This window comes from Thermobia domestica, chromosome 1, assembly GCF_964235325.1.
Source record: "Thermobia domestica chromosome 1, izTheDome1.hap1.1, whole genome shotgun sequence".
Taxonomy (NCBI): Eukaryota; Metazoa; Arthropoda; class Insecta; order Zygentoma; family Lepismatidae; genus Thermobia; species Thermobia domestica.
In genome coordinates this window covers 107380333-107396525 of record NC_137454.1, presented here as the reverse complement: position 1 = coordinate 107396525, position 16193 = coordinate 107380333, and the positions used below count along the sequence as shown (strand labels likewise).

The following is a 16193-nucleotide window of genomic DNA, read 5'->3' as shown; positions in this document are numbered from 1 at the left end:
ATATTCTAACCGATTAGACACGAGGGAGCTCTCATTTCATAATTCCCCATATACTCCTAAATCTATGGTCTAAAAAAATATAGACGGCGTCGGTAATAGACCGTTAATGTTGATTGTTAGCACTCTCATTCATAATATTTTGTTTTAGTTCGCTCTCAGTAATAGAGGAGCACGGTGGGTCAGCGGTAGAAAGCTTATCTCTGGTGTGTAGGGATCCTGTTTGATCTCCGGCCAAGTAGCTCGAGCGAAGTAGCTCAAGTGATAGAGCATTGGCTTCGCATTCGGGAGATCGTGGGTTCGATTCCCACGCCGACCATCCTGACTGAGATTTTCCAGGGTTTTCCTCAGTTCCAGCAGACAAATACCGAGATGGTACCTACTAGAACAGGCTCTGGCCGATACCTTCCCAAATACTTTTCATTGTTGTAGTTTTTTATTAGATATCCAGTATAAAATGGCCTCTGAACTGTATCTGGTAATTGTTAAATAAATTAATAAATAAATAAAGTAAGTTTGTGGTGAACAACATTGTGTCCGTGGGTTTTACTGGGTTACTCCCGTTTCCTACAACACTCATTCCAACACTTCTTCCACATCATTTATTTTCCTTTATCATCCGTCTTCTTTGTCCTAAAGGGCATACTCGTAGGACCTTAAACTAAAACATTTTATTTTATTTTATTTCCACTCACAGTAGTAAAGGTACAATTTTCATTTTTTATTGAGATATTTTTGCAAATATTTATAGTTTCTTTTCTAATTTTGTCACTATAAAATATTTGTATCCCCTAGCTTAAACTGTTGGAGTAATCGAAAAATCTTATTATAGATCGTTTTTAGCATAAAATCACCATGGTGTATAATATAATGATTTGTAGGAAAACATTACGGGTTCTTCAACTTTATATAATTCGAAGAAAACAAGACAAATACTTGAAAATTGTAGTTTTTATAACGTTTAAATGTAGCCATCTGTTTCCCAAGGACATCCAAATACATATATGTTTTATGTGTGTGTGTGTGTGTGGTGAACATTTAAGAAACACATGTGATGATGATTTTAAACAATGTCATTGTGCCTCCTGTTACTGTTGCATCATGTGCGTGTATCTGTACATATGTTGATTAAATGAACCTTAAAGGAATGCCTTTTAACTTAAGAGAAAGAAAAAAATAACAACTCAAGATGAGTTTGGTTATGCAACTCGTGTTTTTCACAAAATGTTTGCGAAAGTGTTAAGCTCCGATAAATACTTAGTCCAATTATTGTCTCAGTTAACAAATTCTGAGAACAAAAAAATAATAAGGGTCGATTACCCTTAACATAAGCACCACAATAAAGGGAAGAAAAGTGGAATATTGTGTAGCTCTTGGTGGATAAAGTGGAAAGGAACTTTTGAGAAGAAAAATAGGTAGCAGTAGCTCCAAATGTGAAAATTTGTTCCCATTATTGTGAAAGAATATTATTCTCTTCGAAATGAGAATAATGTAGTAAACTAAATAAAAATATTTGAGATTCCATATACCTAAGAAGTGCGTACCAAAATATCGTGCTGTTTTCCCATAAGTTCCGTAGTTTTCAATTTTGGGGTTAAAAGTATATTTGTATTTTTATAGAAAATCCCCCATCCACTTCTGCATACTCTTGCAATCTGTATCCAACTATCAAAGGCGTCGAGTTTTTGCATGGCAGCTTTTAAACACTGGAAAAAATGGCATTTCTAAGTACACTTCTAAACTCACATCTGCTTTGTAATGAATCTTTCAATTTTGAAAACAGCCAGAATACCATTGGAACTAGATCAGAACATTAGGGTGGATGAGGAACCACTTTAATGTTCTTATCCAGTAAAAAAAAAAAAAAAAAAAAAAAAAAAAAAAAAAAAACTAATGAGAATTTGAGGTCAGTGGGATGAATTTCATTTGTCCCAGTCGAGAAGATTCAGCCGATATTGCTTCAGTACAGAAAGCAATCGCATATCCAGCACTAGAATAATGTTCCTCGTAGTGACCGTTATCTCTTTAGCATAAATCCTCTGTTCTCCCAGAAGATGAAAAAAGTAACTTCTTCGTGGAAATAACCTAGCAAAAGCTTTTGGGCGGATGTGATGGTGAAGAGGAATGTTTCTACTATTTTGGCTGCTTTTTTGTCTTGGGATTAAAAGAAGGAACGAAACATTGTGAGATCCATTCAAGAGCGTAGCCAAGATGATCCACGAGACTGATTTCCATTCTAAAATTTAGAAGAAACGAAAAAGTTAGAACTTTACCTTTTAAAACTGCATGAGACAAACTCCCTTCTTCGAATGACAGCTCCCTCGTGGCTATGTAAGTAGCGTATGCGTCTTTGTCATGGAAGACAGTGTACAATTTTTAGCAGGAGCTCATGTGGTTCGGGTTCTACGTTAAGCTGTTGGTTAACGTCTCACACAGCTTCGCTGCTGAACGAGAACTTAAACTCATTCAATCTCCCTAGAATGATATTTCTGGCTATGGGCCTGGATCCATTGTGATCACACACTGCGAGAAATCCTCATTTATAACACATTTTCTTACCAGAAGATCACTGAGTTCACTTCCGTTTGTGGAGTAGTACCACGAGAGGAGGGTTTACGCAGCACACAGTTACTGGAGCATGAACAGACGAACATGAAACATGTGGTCGAGTCACTATGCCTCGTAGATGAAAGCGCAATATTAACAGACGACTGAATTCGAACGGGCATACCGGAAGACGGTTCCTCGTTTCGTGAAGTTGCTGCGTGTACAATACATGCCACCACACGGCCTTTGTCTCCTATCATATACAACCCCAATGGACCCCTTGGCACGTTATGACTCACACGAGAAGTAATTCTTTGGAACAAGCATCCTGCTCCTCGCAGCCCCATTGGTGTCCAAAATCCTTAATTGCACGATTGGCGTTCGTTAGTATAGTTCCAACATTACAGACACAGAATGTAATCCACATACAGCTACACTTGTTCGAGATTTTCAGCAGCAGTTCAGCTGCAGACAGTATAACCAGCCTGTCCTCTACCCTTGCCAGTAGTGTGCTAGGTCCTTCAGCATGAATTATGTGGTGCAAATTTCGTTCGAATCAGTTGCCGTATGCGAGTTGTTTTTAAATGCCTTTTTACCAGTGTGTATATCATACATCATACTAATGTGTTTTCAATGTCACATTAATTTTATCGTATTCCGCAAATACGTAGTACACTAAACAGGCAATGTTTTAATCTGGTAGCATTGCAGGGTATGTTAAAGATTTTCTCCCTGCGGATAAAGGTTAAATATATACGCTAATGGTTAACAACTAATCACTGTATCTCAAATCGAATGAGGTAAAATTTGGTAAAGTTGTCAGTGGTAACTTCTAACTCCTAGGATCTCACCAAGAAAGACTTTTTAAATATTCACTTCCTACGAGGATTAAAAATGTGTTTCGGCTCGAACTATCCCGGCACGAAATGTAGTCTTTTTCGGAACTTTTTGGTTCACAACATACTTAACGAGGTATGATTCGTACTGTAAATTTGCTATTAGCATTATTGAAAAAATAATTAGAAGTTTCACTGATCAAAATTAAAAGTTACACTTATGAAAATACAATAGCTTAAAGTACAAATTAATGTCAGAAAAATTGGTGTAACTTCAAACTTAATGGATTAAAATTAAAAATTACAATTTTTACCACTATGCAATGGGAGTTGTCTTAAATTGTGGAAGTTAATATAAAATTTAATGAATAGGGTTAAGAGCATAGGATAAATTAGGATAATATTATTACAAGTTACTGTTTTCAAACGTACCTGATAGCTAATACAAGGTGTGATTAAAAAATACGGTGATTTCTTTCTCTTTTTTTTTTTTTTTTTAGCAGCAAATGCTCAAGCTACAACCATTTGATGTAATTCGTCCGATAGCCTAATCCGCTGAGACAGGCAGCGTCAAGTTGGAACACGTTCTGACTTGTCAGTCAGCGTCCAAAGCCGCTACATTGAGGATGTGTTTACCGTGTCTGTAGTAGGGATGGCCATTTCCGGAAGAAGAGTATTCCGGTTTCCGGAAATCACATTTTCCGTTTTCCGTTTTTCTGGAAAATTTTCCGTCTTCCGCTTTTCTGGAAAATTTTCCTTCTTCCGCTTTTCCGGAAAATTTTCCGTCTTCCGTTCTCCGGAAAATTTTCCGTCTTCCGCTTTTCTGGAAAATTTTCCGTTTTCCGTTTTTCCGGAAAATGTGGCCATCCCTAGTCTGTAGGGCATTAACATCGTCTGAAGTTTTGTTTCAAGTTGCAAAAAAAGTACCAAAGAAACACAGGAAATGTTGAAATTGGTGTATGGCGATAATGCTGTAACTCTGAAGACTATTTGCAAGTAGTATGAGCGATTTAAAAGCTGAAATGAGTCGGTAGAAGACGAGCAACGTTCTGGAAGTCCATTACCCTCAAAAACAGAAGAAAACGAGCAAAACGTGTTCGTTCAAATAGGCAGATAAATATTCGAGAGCTTTTCAAAGAATTAAACATCCTGTACGGGTCTATACGAAGCATTTTAATCACCGATTAGGAAATGAGAAGAGTGAGTGTGAAATTCGTTCCCCGACATTTGACTTGACGAACAGGAGTTTTTTGGCCCGAAAAATATTCCTGTCTGTTCACATCCACCATATTATCCAGGTATAACGTGACGTGACCTCTGGTTCTTCTCAAAAATTGAATCCGTGTTTAAAGGAAAATATTTGGATACCATTCCTGACATTGAGAGGGCCATGACAGAGCAGCTAAACTCCCTTCCAGAAATAACTCCAGTCATGGATTTAACGTTGGGATATGTGCATTGCTAGCCAAGACAGTACTTTGAAGGAGATTAAGTCAAATTATCTGTAAGGGTATGTCCATGGTAACTCACGTTACGTAATGACGTATATTTTGAAGGATACTAACCACAATAAACTTAAAAGCTCCGTTTTTTTTTTTTAAAGAAAAGGAAAGCTGTCATATTTATACAGATAATTACCAAATATCATCATTTTATATGATACAGCAAACCTAGGAGAAAAGAAAATACTATAGTAACTCACGTTACAAATTTTTTTCCTACATTCAGAACTTGTGATTTTTTAGCACATTTTCTTTTGTCCTGGCATAGCTATGTGCATGAAATTACTATGTAAGATAGGGACACACACAATTTAATTATGACAAAAATATTAATTTTTTTTTATTTACATTTTATGACTACTTATTTTAGTGGAATAAGCACAGAGTCGGGTAACTCACGTTACATTTGTCAATGGTCTTTTATTATTAAGTATAAGCAACATGCATTTATAATAATTTGAAATAAGCACAATTTAATTAAGTTGAACATTGAACTTTACTATAAGAAAAGGTTTTATCAGTTAAATGAAATTTTACTTGGGATACCGACAGAATAAAGTAAGATTTACGTAATAATGAATAAGCCTTGTATAATATAATCAACATTAAAACTTAGTAGATGAAAGGTAATCTACGGGGAAAATAAGAAAATAGTAATTCTCTGAAAAAAAAATGTAATGATTCCAGCTACATACAACTATATATATTTTTTTTATCAAAAGAACAACTTGACTAAAAATTATAACTATATTTCTTTCATGAATTTTTGTCCCTATTTCCGTGGACATATCCGTAAACTAATTACTTTGTTTTCAATAAAATTATTCACCGTATTTTTTACCCCACCTCGTGAATAATAAAATAAAAAAGACATAAAAATTCACAGAAATATTCATTTCACTTGGTTTGTGAGGAAAATAACGATTAATTTTTAATCGTTCAATTTTTAACGATTATCAATTAAACATTCTGAAGAGTTTAATTGATTACACTAAAATTTACAAAAATTTTTAACTTGTTAGTTTAATCGTTAATTTTTAATGGATTAATTGCAAGCCAGACTACTAGTATTCTAAATTAAACCATTAAGAAAATCCAGTCTTTTAGCATGTTTCTAGTCGTTATTTTCTCTATTTCATCTGTTCTTTCTCTTTTACAGATTACATCTCAATTTGAGAGAAAGAAGTTTCTGTTGGTGAGTACTTCATCTAATCAATTAATTACTTCTTTATTGTCAAGCAACTCGATGACTAAACATCCTTATTTAGAAATATACAAAACAACCTGTTTCTGAAGTAGTTTCTTCTTCTTTAAGAAACTCGTATATAGTTTGTCTATAACGGTGTGATGTAACGGAGGACATTAAATTAAATTAGCTGATAACGAATGAGGGAAATAGACTGAGTCAGAAACACATACAGGAGACCATCAATAAGGAATCCCTTTAAGTTAAGTTGTTAAGTTGCATGCTTTGGAAATGATTCATTCCTCCTTTTTTTCACCTAATTTAAACAACGCATTATTCCATATTCTAGCTTGGCTTCTGTCTGATTATGTTCACAGCCCTCGTTGCTAGTCTAGTGGTTAGCATGTGCGTCTTTGGTGTTCGGAATCCCGGGTTCGATTTCCGGTGGGACGGCCTAGAAATTTAAACACATCGCCCTGGTACAAATTCCATCTTAGACTGTGAATTCACGTCTCGTATATCCTCGGTACTGAAAAGGACTCTTAACTTCTGTGCAATTAACCAGGCTGATGATGCTCCCTCCCTATTGTGGTACAAATGTTAAGCATCGATATTCTACCATAGATATATTAAGGATAAGAAAATAAGGTATTGATTGCATATATTTATGGCAAAATATTGATTGTAATGACGATATGTATTTGTTTCACAATTGAATACTTTAACTTAGTAACGTTAAATGAGTTTGTATTTTGAAAAAGAAATCAACACTTCCTTTTTAACTTAATGCTATGAAATAGCACTGCTATTTCATTTTGTACTTTTTTTTTTATTTATTGGTTCGTTACACAGTTAAATTTGTGGAGAGAGAACAAAGACATGCCATAAATTTAACACTTTTGAAATTAGTTGATTAATTGATTGTTTATCGTTCATTCTAGTACTGGTACTATAGAAGATGGAATCTATTGTTTCAATATAATCAAAATCCATACACGAAAGGCAAGTACCCCACAGCAATTACACTCAGGACCACGCGCCTTAGTCGCTTGACTGTGAAAGAACACGTCATTTTTATATAAATACTAGCCTTTGGCTAACTGGGAACTCCATCTCCAGACTCCCGTGTTTGCTCGGCCTACGGCCTCGCATCGCTTATGTATCAGTCTTTGCATCAACTGTGAATTTCGTGCATTTGCTCTTAATAACCTATTTCCTGAATTTACCAGCTGGGAACTTCGCCCCCTCGTTCCCGCGATTATTCGATCTACAGCCTCGCACCTCTTAAACCCACAATCCTACCAAATTTCAAGTTTCTTTTTATATTTTCACTATCTAAAAGATAAGATTTTGTACCCCAAGAAAACGCCCATTTAAATAACATGGGAATAAAAATATTGGCAATTTTCCTGTGGGTTAGTCCTGGAAGGCTACAATCATGTCAAATTTCATTTTTCTAATCTTGTCGGAAGTGTAAACATTTTGGGATGTAGACAATGTCCCCTATAATTAATATGGAAAAAGATTTTTCAGTTCCCTACAAAACCACCCTAAAGGTAGAAATTTTTATTTTTGATGATTTCCTTAGATAACGCTAATAAAAACGTACAAGCACACCGAATTTCAAGATTTTATTCCAATTCCAAGTACCTAAAATATTAGATTATAGGTGCAAAAAGAAGATCATTTAAATAACATGGAGAATTTCTTCAACGGCCCTTTAGACTCCCTAAAACCTAAATATCTTCACTTTTAGTTATTTTTCTGTCGGTTAGCCCAGAAAAGCTGCAATCATGTCAAATTTTGTCATTGTAGCCCTACAGGAAGTACGCAATAATTTTGGGGTGTAAAAGGTGTCTCATATAAATAACATGGGAAGATTTTTCAGTTCCTCCCATAAAACCACTCTAAAGTTGGAAATTTTTAGTTTTAGTGATTTTGTTAAATATTCATATAGAATACGTACAAGTATGCCGAGTTTCAAGTACTTGTTCCAATTCCAAGTAGGCCAACTTAAAACATGAGATTATAGGTTTTAAAAAAGCCCATTGAAATAACATGGTGAATTTCTCCATTCCCCCGTTTAGACTCCCTAAAAATTAAAAATATCCACTTTTGGCAATTTTTCTGTTGATTAGTCCTGGAAAGCTACAATCATGACACATTTCAACTTTCCACGTCAACTGGAAGTACCCCTTAACTTATGTCAGTTCATGTAGTTTTATATATAGTTATATAGTATTAGGATTTCACCTCATAGTTTGCTCTGTTTACTTTATGATGTTACATTCATTTCGATGGAAACAGTGCGCCTGGAAAATACGGTTTTAAAAATCACTACAGTGCAGTAGAAGAAAATAAGAATAGTCATGTAAAAATTCTATTTTCTTAAAAACTGGCAAGCCTAAAAGTCATATTTATTGACTAAAGAATTCTTTTTTTGCTTCTATGCATCAAACTACCTCGTATTGGAATAAGCAGCTTTCACAGAAACAGATTCTGCTCTATTGAATTAACTTGAAATGATAATGTTCCTGCAGGAAAAAGAAATACATGTCTTCCCATTCGTAAAATAAATAAGTAAAATAAATTTTCGAATTCTCCGGTTGGCGGAATCAATTCTTTAATTACTTCGTTGAATTCTATCATTCTTATCTCAATCTTAATTGTAACCACATAGTTTCTAATTGCCTTGTCCTATAATTATCGACTTTTACGGGTAAACTCTTAGTTTACGACTTGAGCGTGTAATCCTTGGATACAAATTTGCTGGATATTCACCGCAGCTCGCGATTACTCTAATTTATTAGAGTTTGACTTAGTGATTCCTATTCTATAACGAACGACACAAACATGATTATTGCTGTTGTAGTTTCTATAGCCGAAGCCTCTTTTGAAGGCAATAAGAGTTCAATTTGTGCTTCTGCCCGGCGTCACACTGCTTAACTCACCTAACGAATTGGACTAAACTATATTTACCTGTCTCTCTTGAGTAACTGAGTTTTAAGTAGGAGCTTCTGATGAACAGGCATAGCCGACAGCCAGGCGACTTGTAGAGTTGGCCAATCTCAACGAGTTGGTCAATCTAGACTTGATCTCCGCCACACCTTAACTCGTATTACCCGTGTTAGCTCTAGCAATCTAGTGGTACTAACAAGGAATAGACACTTACAGATTTTCCACTCGTAATACATTACAAATTATCAAATCTCTCCACATCATTCATATATTTACCCTTTGTCATCATGTATTAAGAACAAAAGAAATGAACCACAACTAGCTTTACGCTACCTTCATCGCTTCACGCATCACAAAACTGTCTGAGAGCTCCACTTCAGCAGCTGACATCGGCCCTTCTGAGGTTTAGTTCTCACGACGTACTACTGAACAGGTTCATGAGAGACAACTATAGGAAATATTTCCGATCTGATCTATTCTCACGATACCTACAACGTACGTATAAACCTCAAACGTCGCTGGTCAGTAAATAGAAAACCAAGAGCCCTAGAGCACGACACATTCAATTCAGACTTCTGATAAGAAATTACTCAACAACAGGAGGAATACATCTATACTAAAACCTTGATTGAATCGGGACATCAATTGGAAAACCCAAGATGAAGAATCTGTCAAAATATATATGACGCACCTTTCAGATTCGAACGAAGAACATTTAGCAGCAACTTTATTTTCAATGACAGACTTTCCATTTCTAAAGTCCACTGAATCAACTCCTGGACGACTTCACTGTCTTTCATCCAGTAGCTCAAAACTATTAGAACTCTTCTGAATTCGAATCACTAACCTCTCGCCCTCATCGACAAGGAGATTTCAGAAGCTACGTTGATGAATGCAATCATGACTACACCTGATGCCAAGGCTCACGTCTCACTCGTAGCCCATAATCACCCTACCCTGTAGAACACTAATGCTGGACCAAGGATTCCATCACCCATGGTTGCTACAAAGGGTGCCAACTCTTCCCAGAACACTATCCACATTTGCTGTGATCGGTGTTCACAGATTCACCATCCACTGCGAAAAGCATCTTGGACATCAAAATTCCCAGAACGAAATCGACAACCATTATTGGCTGTTGCTTTTGATAGCATGTCTTGCCCATAAACATCACATTTTTTTCATGGGCCTGCGTAGAATTTGCGCCTCTATAAAAAGAAATGTAAAACGTAGACAATTTTCCGGAAAGTTCACTGATCTTCACGGCGCAATACCTTACGATTGATTATAAGAATCCCACCACTTTTTACACATCCACTAGCTTCAATTGTTAGCTGTCAAATGACGTTAGACCTGATCCGCTGCGTCTCATAAAACCTGAAATTTGGGATACTAACGCTATCTCGTGATAGAAGATTCAATACTTTTTAGACTACTTTATATATCTCATCTTCTGAGAACATTTATTTTCCATTTTACTAATGATATTATAGAATTTAATACTTGCAACACTACAAATGGGCGGCCTGGCAAGGATACCGTGTCGGCGAAGTGGCAAAATAGTATAAAACATTTTACATATAAGAAATTAGGATTGCCTATTCTCTCCCGTAAAATATGAATTTGCGTATTTATTTAGCCAACTATTTTCAACAATTTCAAAGAAATTAGATGTTACTGGTTTCCCCTCAACCCCAACCCCAACAGCTGAATCTGTGAGTCCTATAATTACCATTACATTTGCTCGATTCCCAATGGGGACTTTTGTTATTCGGCTTCCACCTTAATCTGTAGGTTCATCGTCTCATATGGCGTCTATGTTAATAGAAACTTCAAGTCAAAAACCAACCAACGAGTTGCAGGCACTGTGATATCAGTATATCCGCTCTTGATCTAGGTATATGAAAGATCAATGCGTTTATCTCCAAAGAAAATGTAGGTTTAGAATTTTCGTGCAGGTTTGCAACGCTGCAACTCAAGAAACCTATATTTGTGCAAGCGACTTGATCATCCTCCGTAATTTAGATCAATTAAAACAGTTGAGGTGCGTTGCTGTAAGAGTCCATCTTCCGTGAATTGTTCGTGACGCAGCTTCCCGCATCATACTGTGTAATTTTTGTGCACTGCCTGACAACCAGTGAGTGAGTTCGTATGTGTCAATACACAACAAGGTCTTGCTTCACCTCTGCTGCTGGTCTTACTTGCTACTGGTATTACCAATTATATGTTGGATGTGGTGTACGCGAATTCACGTTTTCCCCTATATTGTCAAGGACATGCTTACGAACAAGTCTTCTTCTTCCAGAAGTCGTAGCACGACTTTGGTTACGAAATTTTGTTCGGTGTATATATATATATATATATATATATATATATACATATATGTGTGTGTGTGTGTGTGTGTGTGTGTCCAAAGAGGATAAAGAAACTAATCCCAGACAATGGAGGGAAAGTGGGGGATACATATGCCTACAAGAAATATATGTTGAGAAACCATATATATATATATATATATATATATATATATATATATATTTTTTTTTTTTAATTTCCTTCTGACCGCAGTATTATTTTAACAATAAAGAATACCGTTATAATCGTTTTACCACTTTAGGCTAAAGTATTGTCTAAAATTTCATTACAGTATAGTATAAGGGAAGATGGGGTATTATATATATCCTCGCTAGTACGTCGTCCATTTTTAGCAGAAAATCGTCCGGTTACGGAGCAAAATGCAAAACGAACCTCAAACTGTCTCCTTTTTTTTTTTTAAAAAAAAAAGGAAAAAGATAATGTCCCGTTTTTTGGCTCTTGGCTACATAGTACACTAATTTCTTATATATAGACTTCTATAGTTTTTTTTTTTTTTTTTTTTGAAGGAAAGGTCAACCTAGGCGCACACCTAGAAATTTTAATTGGGATGGATCCAAGCTTTACGGATGGGGTCCAATACTAGAAGCGACTACGTCTATGTGCTATTAAACTGGTATTATTCTGCACCCGAAAAGACGATATATTTTCAGAAAAAAATGATAGAACTAGATTATTTTTTTTATAAGAGAAAGAGTACAGATGAAGTTAAAGATTAAATATTCATGCTACATCAATCATGTCCCTATTAAACAAGTATAGTTTTATTGATAAAGTGTACAAGTGTATGTAGAGTTAGGAAGTTTGGGGGCGTCAGTACCCTATGGACCCTCCGTGGGGGTACCTCTGTATCAACCTTTTTACAAGATATTCAGTTATTTAAAAAAATGAGAAAATCGATGCCCCTAATCCTTGTTCCTGCAAATTGTTAAAAGTTAATATAAAAGCTAAAATTGGAATAAGATTAAATAACTAGAAATTTTGTTAATTTGAAAATATAAACACTTTATTCCTCAGAATGGTAAAAACACACCTGCCAGAGAGTGAGGAAATCCAGAGGACGATATAACATTGACCATACTTAATAGATTGTCAAATTATGCGTTTGCCAAAATATCCCGTTTCTTTTATTTTATAAATCAGATCTTCTTACAGTAGACAACAGTGGAGAACGGCAGCTAGCCAATGCCAACATTGGTTCTGCGTTGTGAAAGGTCGCTTTGCAGAACATTTGTCGACCAATTCAGTTGTTAACGTAGCTCATATTAGAGTATTATTGAAAATGAGAAAATGAAATGAAATCTTTGGGTTTTACGTCCCACGATTATGCCGGCTAGGCTAACCGAGACGGTGATGATAGAAATGAATGAAATGGTAGAATGAAGAAGTGGGAGGAAACGGGAGACCCCCGTGGAAACCCACGCACCTGGGGCGTCATTTCAGACTTTGCTTGGGGGGGGGACAAGAGCACCACCGACATAAGACTTTCACGTTTTGTACTAGTATATTAGTAGACAATCGATTAAAGTATATGTATTCCTCAAACTCTTGGGGGAGCAATTGCCCCCTCCTGCCCTCCCTAAATGACGCCCCTGCCACGCACACGGTGTTTGTCCACCAGAAAGGTCGAAACTGTTAGTCAAATGATAGCAAATTATTCATTGGCCAACTTTCACTATAAACTACGTTGAGCCAACGTATTTTTTAACTATATTTCTTCTGTTTTTAATTACCAACCATGCCAACCACTAGTCTACATTGGACAAACATATTTTTCAACTATATGTCTGCAATTCCCAATAATCCCGATCATTAGCCTATGATGATCCGAGGTATTTTTCAACAATATTTCTGCAATTACCAATTCCCAACCATGCACACAATTAGTCTACGTGAGGACTCCCTAATAAGCTACTAGGACAACGCCACTTTCCATTCTTATTTTATTTCTTACGCCCAGTGTTGCCAATTTAGCTATTTTCACATGATGTTTACCTAGTAAAGCTAAAGTTTAACTATTGGCTATAATTTTGGCCAATTCTACACTCATAATTGCTCATTTTTAGTTATTTGTCTTTGCCGTTCAATCGAAATTTCTTTTAAAAATTATGAATGATAATAAAATAAAATTTAACTTCCTTTCGCCACAATGGTTATTCATAGTATCTTATGTGTATCATTCTTAGGGATGCGCACGAGAAGAGTCGAGACAGGATTTTCCTGACAAAATTCGAGTCGAGGCACGGCTCTTCCAATAGAGAAATATACATTTTTTCGAGTCGAGATATCACTTTTACAGCACATTTTCGAGACGAGACAACCACAAATCTTGTCTCATGCGCATCCCTAATCATTCTCACTTATGTGATATCCTAATGAGCTGTAGGCCCATGTCTCACATAACCTCGCTGTTGAAAGGGATACTAAACTCGAATATAACATTTTAGCTATATTTTATGTTATTTAATTACTTTCTGTTAGCTCCTGTTTCTACATATAGGCCTATCTAATTACGGAAGTTAGCATCACGTATTAGTCAAGTTTTTAATACAACGCTAAAAATTACTCTGCATGGGGCCCTGTATGTATTTTATTTTAGCTGTATTTGAAATACAAGCTATATACAGGGTGCAGAAAAAGTCCCGGAGCGGTCCAATACCTCACGAAATATACAGATCAACAAAACAAACAAGAACACATGTTAAATCGTTTTGAAAAACCTATCCAATGATATTAAACGCAACCCCTATCCCCACTCCATTTGGGGATATGGGGGTGACTTCAAAATTTTAAATGGGAACTTTCATTTCTTATTGCACTTTTGGGTTCTTCAGAAAAAGAGACAGTGGTTTTTATCCAAGATTGAAAATAATGCCTTCACGGATGGCGCTTGAATCGACACACAAAAAAGGGGTACAAAAACATTATGAAAATGCGCAGTCAGTCCTCACGGTTAGCGTACTCACTCCATACTCTGTGGCCATACGGTTAGCGTACTCGACTCGAATCAGAGGTCCTGACTTCGATTTCGCGCAGAGTAACATTTTTGTATTTTTTGTACCCAAATAATGGATTCATATATTTTAACTCCGATAAAAATAATGTATTTGTTCATAATTTATTAACTTGCAAGAAAATACAAATAGCGACAAAAATGGTTTGTTTTTGGTGTAAATAACCCTATGAATTCTAATCCTAATAACCTTGTTACTAAAAACCACTTCATAATAGCTAGTTTGCAAAACAATTATCGAAATTTGTATTGTATGTAACTTGAATAAAGTACTAATTAAAGTTAAAACGTATAGACTTATTATTTGAGGAAATAACAAAACAATAAAAAGTTTACCTTGAGCGGGGATCGAACTCGGATCCTCTGATGGCGCAATCCACTACGCTAACCGTATAGCCATAGAGTACAGGACTGGTAATTCGCTTCCGTGAAGGCACTGTTTTCAATTCTGGGTCAAATCACTGTCCCTTTTCCGGGAGAATCCAAATGTGCAATAAGAAACGGGGCTTCTAATTTAAAATGCTAGTTACCCCTCGTACCTTCAAAAGGGGTGGGGATAGGGGGTTGCGTTTAGTATCATTGGATAGGATTTCCAAACTATTTAACATGTGTTTTTGTTTGTTTTGCTGATCTGTATATTTCACGCGATATTGGACTGTTCCGGGGCTTTTTCCGCACCTTGTATATTTATTAACAAAGCTCTGATGTAACATTAACCCTCGGAATTTACCTTGTACAGTGGTCTTAGTACGACCCCAATTCTTTCACAGTGTAAAGGTTTGGACGGAATGAATTTTAGACTCTCAGACTACGCTCTGCATAACTGTCGGAAGACTTACAGAACGGCAATGTCCGTCCGTCGGCCTGTCCGTCTATCTCTCGACAGATGTCAGAGCAAAAATGGTCAGAGATATCTAAAAGCGGTTTCTTGGAATCGATTCCACGTTCCAAGAATACGTTCTACTTCCTCCGTTAGCCCTGTATTCACAGGGAAAGTGGTAGAAATCAACCGTTTCCAGTTTCTATCTTAATAGCCATAGAAGAAAAACTATATAAGATAATGACAAATTGTTTCTTGGAATCGATTCAACTTCTCAAGAAAGATTACTATCTTCACCCGTATTACTCTATTAAAAACGCAAGTGGTAAAAATTTGTTAGTATTTCCAGTTTCAAGGGCGATCGTCATACAAAAAGAATGACAATTGATAGAGACGAGCAATGTTCTCGAATCGATTTAGCGTGTTAAAAACATTATGATCTCCAGCCGCAAAGTGTTACAGAAACCGGAAGTGATAGAAATATTTACTAGTATTTCCGGTTTTAATATTGATCGCCATAGAACGAAAACGGTAAGAGATATTGAGGAGCGGTTTTTGGAATCGATTTACGTTCCAAGGAAAGGTACTATTTCCATCTTTATTATTTATTTATTTATTTATTTATTTACAAATGTTTCAGATACAAATCTTAGTCCATTTTACACTGAAACATTGCAACATTACCATACTACAACCGGAAGTGGTAACATTTACTTATACTTCCTTTATAAATATGGTCTCAACTGAGTGAAAACGGTAATAGGTATCGAGAAGCGGTACTTCGGTAGAGTAGATTAAACGTCCAAAGATTACGTTCCTTCTTCTCCGTTAACTACATTCAAACCAGAAGTGATAAAAAATAATTATTCATTTTTATATTAAATCTTTATCACCACAGTACAAAACAACAACAAATAACACATTAAAAAATCGATTAAGAGTCTTCATCCCGGCGAAATTAAAA

At 35.9% G+C, this 16193-nt stretch overlaps 1 protein-coding gene across 1 annotated transcript in view; it reads left to right on the top strand.

The window, feature by feature from the left end:
* LOC145688058 (uncharacterized) overlaps positions 1-16193 on the top strand; it is a 418358-nt gene that overhangs the window by 80388 nt on the left and 321777 nt on the right. The window contains exon 3 of the mRNA XM_081761784.1: positions 6042-6077. The gene's annotated coding sequence lies outside the window, so the exon portion shown is untranslated. The remainder of the gene's footprint in view (positions 1-6041; positions 6078-16193) is intronic.